At 32.2% G+C, this 12801-nt stretch overlaps 1 protein-coding gene across 4 annotated transcripts in view; it reads right to left on the reverse strand.

Annotated features, from left to right (window-relative positions):
- The window catches only part of LOC113039067 (cingulin-like protein 1), a 31949-nt gene extending 19908 nt beyond the window's left edge, over positions 1-12041 (reverse strand). The window contains exons 1-2 of one of the 4 annotated variants that reach the window (XM_026196956.1): positions 11844-12041; positions 809-896 (exon numbers count right to left, since the gene is read on the reverse strand). The gene's annotated coding sequence lies outside the window, so the exon portion shown is untranslated. Of the gene's footprint in view, positions 1-804; positions 897-993; positions 1116-11843 lie in introns of those variants that run through there. The other 3 variants (XM_026196955.1, XM_026196958.1, XM_026196957.1) reach the window with 3 other exon arrangements.
- Between the last annotated feature and the right edge of the window lie 760 nt (positions 12042-12801).

Raw genomic sequence — 12801 nt, forward strand, 5'->3', positions numbered from 1 at the left:
AGCTCGGACCAGACTGATTTAGGGTTAATATGCAAATCAGCCTCCGCTTAAAGAGTTAATTCAGTCGTAACGGCTGCTAGAACGAAGGATTAGAGAGGAATGAGAGACGCATGCAGGAAAAAAGAAGGAAAAGAGAAAAAAAAAAAATAAGATTTAAAATAGATTTAAATAAATTAAATATAAAAAAACAAAGCAAAAATAAAAAAATAATTACATTAAAACAAATGTAAGAATCAGTAAAAGAAGAAAAATAAACAATTGAATAAAATAATAAATACATTTTGAATACAAATTATAATTAATTTAAAAGAAAAACAATATAATAAAAGTAAATAAAAATATTTTTATATTTTATTAACATAAAACAAAATACTAAATAAAAAAATTAACTTAAACTGAAAAGAAAAATGAAAGGAGTAAAAAATTAAAAGAAAGCAGGGAGAGTAGGAAAGAAAATCACATGATGTGCGTTTACACACGCGCACACACACACGCCGCGCTCTCATGTGCACACACACACACACACACACACACACACGCTCTCATGTGCACGCACACACACACACACACACACTAATGTGTCAGATGTCTCTTTGCTCTGCAGCAAAGCATGCTGGGATCAGTCTGATGCAGTGTGTAATATTAGTCTCTGGTGCTTGCACAGTTATGATAATTACATCTAATCCAAGTCCTGTGTGTCTCATCACTCCACATTAACACATTACATCATCATTACCTCATGTACACTCATGTATTCTCACAGATATTCATATTTCTGATGTGTGTGTGTGTGTTTGTACTCACTCACGTGGTGTTTCTCGTGTCGTTCTGCTGTTAGTTCAGTTAATCAGTTTCTCAAGTCTCCTTGAAGTCTCTCTGTGCTCTTCAGAAACACACTGTTGAAACACACACACACACACACACACACACGTTAAGCTGATGAAGTGTCACTATAACACACAGATGGACTAATGGACTCAGACGGCGCTGGACCTCGGAGCTGCTGGGAGATTTCAGTCCCAGATGGGACGAACACAGACAGAAGACTTCAATCTGTCGATCTGCTGCTGATGTGAATCACAACACGTCTCCATCTGAACACACACACACTCACACACACCTCGGATCGGAGACGGCCACGCATTCATCAATGCAGAAAACTCCTGGTGCATGTGCAACCATATATATATATATAAGATATTAGCTTGGGGGGGGGGGGGGGGGGGGTAACTGAATAACACTGAATAGAAAAAAAAAAACTAAATAAATAAAAAAGATAAGAAAATACATTGTATTTAAAAATAAAGCAGAAAGAAAATATAAAACTAAAACAGTTTAATAAAAAAAATAAAACAAAAAATTTAAAAATTAAATGAAGAAAAAATTGATAGAAATAAAAGAACTTAAGAAATAAAATAAAAAAGAACGAAAAACAAAAGACGTAAACCATACTAAATACAAAAAATAAGACGAGAAGAAAAGATAAAGAAAATAAACATATAAAAATTCCAAAAAAATAACAAATAAAAGTCGATTAAAAATACAAATTTAAATTGAACTGACAAATAAAAACTAAATTTAAAAAAGATATATAAATTTATATATATATATATAAAATGGTGCACATTAATCTCTTGGTTTCCGAATGATTTAGAATAATTTTTTTACCATATCATACTACTATTTCTGTTCTGTACACAGTATCTCAAGATGCAATGCACACTCCAACGGTTACTAAACTGATTTGCATATTTTCAGAAATATTAATTGACACTGTAAAACACCCCAAACATGACATCACTGCTGATTTTTTTATATCTTATTCTTGACTCATGATTGCAGAATGAAACTGGATTAAACATGCAAAACAAGCAGATTTATTACAGCCACAGCTGATCCCAGTGCACTGGCCATTACATCCTCATCATCTTCATCATCTTCAGTCTGTTTATTGCATAAACACCGCTTGACATCCACAATAATCCAGCAGATCATGCAAACTGAAGCAACAAACAGTGATATCATAAAAAGGTGCAAACAAAAAATTAATTATTGCAGCAAATTCATAAAACATATATATATATATATTTTTTTTTTTTATGTGATTCACTAAAATAACTAAAACCTTATAAATACTACGTAGGCATATAAAAAAATTATAATAAAAAAGGGAAACATAAAAATAACATCAAATTCAAACTATTAGAAAAACTTATAATAGAGTCTCACTGATACTGAAGCAAGAGCTCTATGAGCAAAGGCTAAGGCTAATAAACGCAGTAAATATTCCTCAGTTAGATCATGTATTAACCAGAGCGGCTCACGCTGGAGTTTACAGGAAGGATTGGAGTTATTCTTCCGTCCAATCAGATGTCCTGTAGAAGGAGGAAGCCCCTCCCCCTGATGCATGACTGTTTATTATCAACAGAGAGGAGCGCCCTGTCAGACTGGTCTCTGAATGTCATGAAAAATGTCACAATGCAAAAAATGTTAATGATGTTAAAAACAGGCTTCTTTAATATAATTTTGGGGAGAAATATGCCATGGTTTCCTTGCCTGTCACTCGTCCAGCAGATGAAAACATGTGCAAAGTTCTGTGTGACAGCGTCCTGTGGCATGTAGGTGAAAGGCATGCTGGGAACAGGGCGTGTGCTGGAGGGGCATTCAACTCAAGCACACACACACACACACACACACACACACACACACTTTCTCTCTCCCGCAGGGTGTGTGTGTGTGTGTGGGTGCGGCTGTTTTAAATATCACTCGGTTTTAAGAGGTTACCAAACACACACAGCTTCAATCCAGCTCAAATACACCCGGTCCACACAATTCCTCATAAAGGTGGCGCAATATACAATAATCTGTGCGTCAGGTCAAACAGGCTTCAAGATAAAAGACACCTGGCTTATTATTACCAACTGAACACTGATAAATGCATTCTGATGCTCAATAACCAACGCTCCTTCTGTAACATATTGTTTTAGAAATGTACAGGAGACTTTTCAACCTGCAGAACCTGATCTGACTGAGGACTGACATACACAAATATCAAATACATGAATAAAACTAAACAAAAATGTTTTAACTATTAAAAAAAAATAAAAATGCTTGTCTCTGATTGGTCAGATGGTGCAAAGATGATAAAATATAAAATATATTAACAAATTAAATTAAAAAAAAGATTAAGTGGTGCTGTGAACACAATAATAATAATAATAATAATAATAAATATATATAAACTAATAAAAAATAAAAAAAGAGTAACAAATAAAAGCTAACACAATAAAATAAAAATAAATAAATAAATAAATAAATAAATAAATAAATAAATAAATAAAATAAAATAAAATAGAATAAAACAAAATAAAATAAAATCTTTATCTGTGATTGGTCAGGTAATGCTGGGAACACAAAGAAGATAAAATATAAATTAAATTAAATAATAATGTAAACACACACACACACACACACACACATATATATGCTACATTAATGTAAACATATTTAAAAATAATAATAATAAAATAAAAACAATATGAATAAAACAAAATATTAAATATAAAAATAAAATAAACAGTCAGCTACTACTAAATATATTGTAAAATCTTAATTTTCATTAAAGCTGCTGTGCAATGATTTGTATAGTGAAAAGCGCTAAACAAATAAACTTGAACTGAATTGTGTGTGATGGATCAGTCAGGTGCTACAGACGGAAACAAAGGTGTTTGTCAGTGCCCTTTGACCTTCAGACCTTCAGCGTTTCATCTAGTGCACTGCCTCCGGGGTTAAATATCAGAGTTAAAGTCTTTTCCTGAGAGCAGCTGGTGTCTTTGTGGAGCTCTGGTCAATAAAACTGCTTTAACGCGAATTATTGCAGATTTAACTGCGTGAGAGGTCTCGTCCTGTTCTGATGGAGATGATGCAGAGGGTCTGAATGAAGCCCAGAGACACTGCTGACCAATCACAGCCTCACACACCTGCTGCCATGACAACGTGACTCATTCCATTGGAATTCTGCAATAGAACTGTCACTTCTGGACAAATTCCAAACACTCCCAGATTCCCTCAGCTAGGAGACGGAGTACACCGTGGTGTTCATCTGAACCGTTACACAACAGCAGGAGAAGACCAGCTCAGCGCTGATAGAGCAGGAACCAGGAGATAAGAGCGTTCACACCAGAGCAGTAAAAATACACAAATGTAAAAAATCTAAAATCGTTCAGTTAAAAAATACTATAAATAATAATAAAACAGTGATAATGGGAAGAACAAGAAATTGCAATTATTTTAGTATTTTTCCTGACTGAAAATAAATATATAAATACTACTACTAATAATAATAAGTATAACATTTATTTAATATTTTTCAGTTAAAATTTAGATTGAAAATAATATACAAATATTAAAAAAATATTATTATTATTATTAATAAACAATACTACTACTATTAATAATAATAATATAATTTATTCTAGTGTTTTTCAGTTAAAAGCTAGAATGAAAATAAATATGAAAATTTGAATTTATTATTATTAATAATAATAAACAATACCAATACTATTACTAATAATAATAATGATGACAATGACAATAATAATAAGCATTTTCAGGTTTGATAAAAATAAAATACAAATATTAATGAAATGTATTATTATTATTATTATTATTATTATTAACTTTTGTATTTTTTCAGTAAAAGATCTTACAATAATAAAAATAAAAATATTAATAAAATGCATTATTTTTAATATATATATATATATATATATATATATATATATATATATATATATATATATATATATATATAAAATTAGTTAACTGTAAAATAAATATTAACAATTGCATTAACACAATTATTATTATTTATTATTCTTCATAAAACATTTTATTTTTTATTTTCAGTTAAAGGTTTGGCAAATTAAATATAAATAAAATATAAGATGATGAAAATGATTATTACCATCTCTATTCATCACAACTAATGAGCAAACGCTCCCATGAAGAAACTAAAAGCTTTAGCAGGAGACAAAGGCTTGTTTGACGATCGCTACACACTTCTCTCTGATAAAAGCCGAAGTGAACGTGCTGATGCCGGATGTCAGGTGGCACAGCTGGAAGGCCTTTTGTTGACCATCTCAAGAGCTTGACAAACACATCTCTGGCCACTTATCCTCCATCAGAGCCTCGTCGAACCGGCCCAACAATACAGCAGTGATTACAGAGAGGAGAGTTCACGCAGATGCAGTTCAGCCGCTAAAACACAAGCATCTGAGCGTGCAGATAATTATTAGATCAACTGAACGCATGCTGTCCGTGCAGTCCAGACGACCTGGATTTAGATTCTGCTTTCATAGTTTCTAAAGAAGACGGACGATCTGCTGACAGTCTGCTTTAAGCTTTCACATTCTTTAGACAGACTGTAATGAAACAATGGATTCATACGACTGACTGCAAGCCATAATTCAAGCAAAACACAAAAACACGGAGACAAGAACATATATTTAGACGTCTAGACTTCTCAAAATAACAACCATGCAATGCATATTCAAGATTTCTGATGAACCAAAGCAATCGCATCAACAAGGGAAACATTATTTTAATATAATATATGTGTGTGTGTGTGTGTGTGTGTTTGAAATTGTTAAATAGAAAAACGAAGAGTATTTTATTTTAAAATGCACACCAATAATTAAAATTTGTATTTATTTATATAAATTGGTACCTTTTGTTTAAATAAAGAAAAAGAAACATTGGGGTGTAAACTAAAATAAACTAATAAAAATATGACAAAAACAACAAAGCTACAAAAACTTAAATAATAGAAAATGAAGGAATATAAAAATGTCAAAATATTTTAAAATATATATGAAAATAGTAGAATTTTTTTAGAATTTTTTTTTATTATTATTATTTCCGAATCACATAGTTGTCAAGAAGACATTTCTATTTTTTTTTTTTTTTTTTTTTTATTAAATTTGTTGAAGAGCTAAAAATCTAAACTGAAAAGTACATAAAAACACGCAACCAAATGAGCAGGACTTTAAAACATTATTAAATACATGAACATGTTGGAAATGAACATAAACATCATTATCTCTGGATCTGGATCTGTTCTGATCCGAATGATCTCCGAGCAGCAGACAGGGGGCGATATACATCCACTCCTCAAACAAAGTTTACTTCCTTTGAGTTTCGAAAACAACCCTACAAACTCCATCCTAATTAGCCCTGATGTGGAGCTTAATTGTGCCGGAGACAGAAGCCCAATCAAGAAAAATAATTGGTGACCAAATATTGGGTGGTTGCCAAGTTTTGGGTTTGCGAGACGGACGGCGATCCTTCAGGGAGGCGGAAAAATACCAGACAACCGACTTCACATGCAAATAAGACCGTAATGAAAGACGAGAGAGAGAAACAAGGAGGCTCTGACAGACGACTGACAACTCAAAACCAACACACATTCAGCTGAAGAGTCCTGCTGTCAATCCAAGGAGTGGCCTTACCGTCCAAAACCATCATTACACGCAGAACAGATGAAGACAACTCACTTTAAACTCACACAGCACTGACGAGGTTTCACACTGTGACTCTATAGTGGGACATTATCAGAGCAAACAGATCAGTGCTTATCCGTACAATGATTAACACTCCAAATCCATCTCTTAAATACTCTACCACTGACAAACTGATTACAATTAGACAAATATAAGGTTTGGTTGATAAAAAAATAAAATAAAAAATAATAATATTAATTAAATGCATTATTATTATTATTATTATTATTATTATTATTTACAATAATAAGTTATTTTTTAATTTTCTAGTTGGGTTAGATAACAGTAAATATATCACAATTAACACATTTATAATTACTTTGATCAATAATAAAATTACGATTTTTTTATTTCAGTTAATATTTATTTTTATTTCGAATAATGGCATTTTTTATGGTTTACGTTTTTGTTAACAATAATAATCCTGATGTACACTTTTTTTCTGATTAAAATCTCAGGCCTTTTATTCAAAAAATTATATATATATATATATATATATATATATATATATATATATATATATATATATATATATATATATATATATATATATATATAAAATAAATAAAATAATACATATGCAAAATTAAACACACTGCTTTTACATTTTGTATCAGCCTTGTTTTACTATTTTTAAGTTAAAATATAAAAGATCCTAAAAATACACGCAAAAAAGCTGAAAAAGTAATGCCTCACAAGATATTAAAACTTAAAAAAAAATGTTTTAAAAAGAGCTAAACACTCATAAATGAATGCATGTAGAATCACATTTATTCTAGTTCAAGGATTTGTTGATTTTTTTAAAAACTGGAAATTAAGAGTGTGTAATATTAAGGTACTTTTAGTATGTCCTGAAGCTGTAAATAAAACATTATACAATTACTGGAGTATGTTTAACAAGTAAATACTATTTTAGCCTTTCTACTTTAATTTCACTTCTAATTCAATGTAATTTCCAAGCAGTTCCTCAATGAAAGTGGTTTAAAAGCAAATCCACCGTACAATTTCAGTGCAATCGTTTGGCACCAGTAACTTCCCGACTGAGTTTAACAGAGATAGAGTCAGATGGGAAAAACTGATGTGTCTGCAATAAGAGGAGCAGAACTGTGAGTCTAAATTTAACTTAATTTAATTTAATCAGCTATATGCCAAGACAACATTTCTCATTTTAATTAACTTGATGTATGAAAATAACAAGGGTTGCAAAGGGTTGGAACATTTCCAGGCAAATTTCCAGAAACTTTCCAAGGATTTTTTGGAAACTGGGTGGAAAATCTGGGAAGTTTTCGGAAACTTTTTGGAAAGTTTGTAAAACTTAACCTGAAATGTACTGTCCCTTTGCAACCCCTAATATCTAATAAAATAAATATAATAAAATCTAATAAAAATGTCATTTATTTAATATCTTATTAAACTAATTAAAACAGAACATGTATATATATATATATATATATATATATATATATATATATATATATATATATATATATATATACGTATATGTATGTATGTATATATTTACACTAATTCAAAATATTAATAAAAAAAACATTAGTTTTATTTTATGGTACTTTAACAAACTTAATGAGACTAATCATATGATATACTTCAAATTTATAACCACTTATCAGCAATGAAAACGATATTGGCACGGAAGCACTACAATAAAACCATGGTAATACTACAGTGCTTCTTTTGAGCATATGCACCAAATTTATGCTTCAGATCTCATTCCAGAAATGCAAAAAGAGCTGAGAAACTTACTGACATTCTTGCACTTCAATATTGCAGAACATCAGTGTAAACAAGAGCCTGCACAACACTAATGAAATATGCTGCTGTATAAGGCAAACCCTCAGGAGAATGACAAGCTCCTGAAATATTTCTGAGGTTGATTTGGGGTGTTTGCTTCTATAAAAAGCGACGGGTGACACCTTCATTCTGAACATACTTGAGCTCCACGCTCACAGGGCTGTTAACTGCATTCCTCACATTCAGGAAAAAACACTCAGTGGCATCATAGTCCACCCCTGATGCACTATTACAGATTCAGCTCAATAAGGCCGTTTATTAAAACCCTGTATGATGTCATCGGCCAGCGCTTGACTAATAAGGCGTATGTGTGTTTATAACAGGAGGTTTGATCCTGCAGCTCTATTGTGGATGGCGGGAAACGGAATGTTACATTGTAACAATTACACTTTCACCTCTGTCACATGAGTCATAGGGTTCTTTAATGTTCGCCATGGCAACATCACAGATGGTTTAATAAACAGACGATTGACTTGATGCACAATGAAAGTTATGAAAGAATGCGTTCGAGGGCGGCGCTCGTATACCTGTGTGTTGATGTCACTCAGAATAAAACATCAGGAAACATTCCTCACATCAGACATCAGCTCTTATTCTCACCGATTTCCCGCAGTTAAGACAACAAACCTTGTCCAAACACCTGAATCAAATCTACAAGGTGCTGTTGTAGCAAGTTTGAACTGACACTAATCATATCATATATTATTCTATTGACATTGTACTTCAAATGTAACCAGTTACCATGGTATAAACAATAACACTTTAAAAAATATTGCATTTCTATTGCATTCTATTGAATTGTAAGTCTACAAGAAGATTTCCTTAAAGACGCAGCTGATCTGTAAGCTCACATCGGTAGAGATGCAAACACACACTAGCAATCAGGAATCATTCCTGGGAATCGAACCTATGATCTATTCTATATCTTTTATTGTCATTAAATAAATAATTTAATAAATATGAAGGTTTGTAATGGAAACACATCACAAATACATATGTCTACAGATCAATGAATTTGCTGGGAGTTGAACCCATGACCTTGCATTTACTTTGTGTTTTTCATTCAGTAACTTCTACAATCATTACAGTCAAGGTTTGTAAAGGAAACACATCACAAATACATGTCTAAAAATGTATGCATTCCCTGGGAATCGAACCTATGATATTGGTGTTTCTGCAGCACTTGACGTTTTTCCTAAGATATCACCTACAATAAATGTAGGTTTGTAACGAAATGATTCAGAAATATATTCGTCTAAAAATCTAATTTCAAGGATTTAATGAGACTTTTTTTTTTACATGAAAAAAGTAGGATTATTATGTTTACATATTTAGCGTTTTTTATCCAAAGTGACGTATTGCGTTTAAGGTATACTTTTTTTTCTGAGGGGAATCGAACCCATGACCTTGCCATTGCTAGAGCACTTCATGATGTTTTTTTTTTTCAAAATCTTCGACAAACAAACAAATAAAATAAATGTAAGTTTAAAATAATCAATGCATTCCTTGGGATTAGAACCCATGACCTTAGCATTTCTAAAGCACTTGAGTTTTCATTCAGTATTTTTACAGTCAATCAATCAGTAAATTAATGCAGCTTTGCAAACCAACATATAACAAATGAATACAGTATAGGTCAAAATATCTATTCATTCTCTGGGACTCGAAACCATGACCTTGTCATTGCTAGTGCACCTCATGTTGTGTTTCCGTCAATAGCTATTACAAACAAACAAATGAAATAAATGTAGGTTTGTAAAGAAAATAAATGAATGCATTCCTTGGGATTAGAACCCATGACCTTTGCATTTCTAAAGCACTTGATGAGTTTTTCTGTCAGTATTTTCTACAATCAATCAATCAATCAATCATGCAGCTTCATAAACAAACATTACAAATGAATATATGTCTAAATATCTATTCATTCTCTGGGAATCGAACCCATGACATTGTCATTGCTGGAGCAACTTGTGTTGTTTTTTCTTCAATATATTCTACAAACAAACAAATAAATGTAGGTTTGTAAAGAAAAATAACAAATATAGTAAAAAAAAAAAAAAATCAATGCATTCCTTGGGTTTGGAACCCATTACCTTACATTTACATGTCATTTAGCAGAAGCTTTTATCCAAATCTTAGCATTTATAGATCACTTGATAAGTTTTTGCCTTCAGTGTCTTCTAAAACCAATCATTCAATTAATGCAGATTTCTAAACAAATATCTCAAAAGAACATTTGTCTAAAACTCCATGCAATCCCTGGGAATCGAACCCATGACCTTGTCGTTGCTGGAACAACTATGATCTACAGTTTGAGCTCTAGGAATGCCACATCGTAGCTAATGCATTGAACTTCCAAAGTCCACACGTCTGCCTGGTCGTGTAATCACAGCAAAGCACAAATCACTCCTGAATAATGTTGATTTGTCATGCACCGGTGAGAACATTAATTAGTCAAACATTGTAAATCATTGCGTAACAAACCTCACTATGACGCATTACTCCTCAAGTCATGAATTCATCTATGTCTAAAATAACTGTTTTCAAACGCTGAGCTAGAAGCTTCTCCAAAAACATAAGCGCTAAAGATCAGCCTGCTATTTTATAGAAACTGATCGATATGAATGATTCCTAGTGACAACAGGGAGTCACCAGGGCAAAAACAGCCGAATAAAGCTGACCAGCATTTTTCTTGTTTTCTCTAATTATCATGCCACAATAGAGCCGCTCCTGCCGCTATTGTTCGGACTGCCTGTGAACACCCAGCACATCAATACTTCCTTCTAGTTCTGCTGGTTTAAGGCCTGTCCTCGAGTGAAAAGAAGGAATCTGTCCTGTTAAATACCAGAGCAATAAGCACTTTCACCTCTTGGGCGGATCGCATTCCTCAATGCAGTGTCAAGATCTAGAAACACTGCGAGCATCAAATAAAGCGGAGCGCTGACACCTTGATGTGGTTCTTTAATGATTACTGTCATAGATGCGGCTCGACGAGTCTGGTGTCTCTTGTTTACACTTCACACAAACCATTTACAAGTTACATACAGTCTGTGATGATCGATAATTACCTTGCTTAACAGATTACCATGCAATTACTATGGTACATGTTCGAAGATCCAAAAAATAATGGATTACTATGGTACATGTGTGTGTATAAACCTATAAATGCTTATAGAGCATGGTAATAGACTGGTTAATATGCCAAAAATGTAGTATGGTTCTAAAACTAATTTTAGCATATTTATATATTGGTATTATAGACATTACGGTATTATCATAGTATTTTCCAAGGTTGTATGTTTCTTTTATATAGCCTTACCATAGTAAATGTCATGCAGCTTTCTAATAATATTTGATTAAATAAACTATTTTGTTATACAAAATCGCTTTAAATGTTACTAAACTTGTTAAATCTGAAACAACAGCAGCTCACATTTAATATTAAACATCAGAAATGATAAATATCTTTACCTTTGGCGCACTTTGACCTTCTGGTCGCACAGAATCACTCACTGTCGAGTCGCAGATGATCGATAATCGATCTATTCAAGCGCTTGTGGAGTAAAAGCAGCGTCAAGTGAAGTGAATTGAGTTCACTGTCGAAAGTGGAGCTGATCCGTGTCCTCTTGGGTCTCTCAGGTGTGTTTGTTCTTGCTGAAGTGCACGGTGACTTTCACACCTGGGCGGGTCACCTGTGCGCGAGTGGGCGTGGCCTGAGACGCGCCTGTGGATCTGGGCCACGCCCCCCTCCAGCCGCATTATGAAATAAAGCCTATCAACAGCAGCATGGTTTTACTGTGGTAAATCAACATTACACAAAAACGGATGTTATTCCTCACCATATTTGGAAATCTTCTTGGGCTCAAATGATTCCGAGGTATTTAAGGAATTTTGATTGAATTCAAGAGTCAGATCAATTTATATCCGTTTATATCCAGTCCTTCAGGATCCAATAAAATGCCTAACCCAGCAATATTATGAATATAATGAAGAAATATTAGAAAAAAATAAAAATAATAAATGATTGGATGCTTTGGGATTATATCTGTGAGATGCCCTTATTCATCCATTAAAATTAATACCAGCACTAAAGGAAAACAAGACCAGAATTCATAATAATAATAAATTATATTTAGAAATTATTATTTATAAGTAGTTTATGACAACACATAATATAAAAATATTTTTTAATTATTTAAATATAAAGATATATATATAAATCACATCAGTAATAATAATAAAAAATTATATGAGCCACTTTAAACAAACTAAAAAATAAATACCATAAACCTTCAATGAATTTAGAAATTTGTCAAAGCGTTTGTTTAAAATGTATTTATTTTTGATGTCAAGAAATTAAGGCCAGAATTTATACTTAATAATAATAATAATAATAATCAAAATAATTTATACCAGTAATAAAAAATAG

Source organism: Carassius auratus, chromosome 21, assembly GCF_003368295.1.
Source record: "Carassius auratus strain Wakin chromosome 21, ASM336829v1, whole genome shotgun sequence".
In the NCBI taxonomy this organism is placed as follows: Eukaryota; Metazoa; Chordata; class Actinopteri; order Cypriniformes; family Cyprinidae; genus Carassius; species Carassius auratus.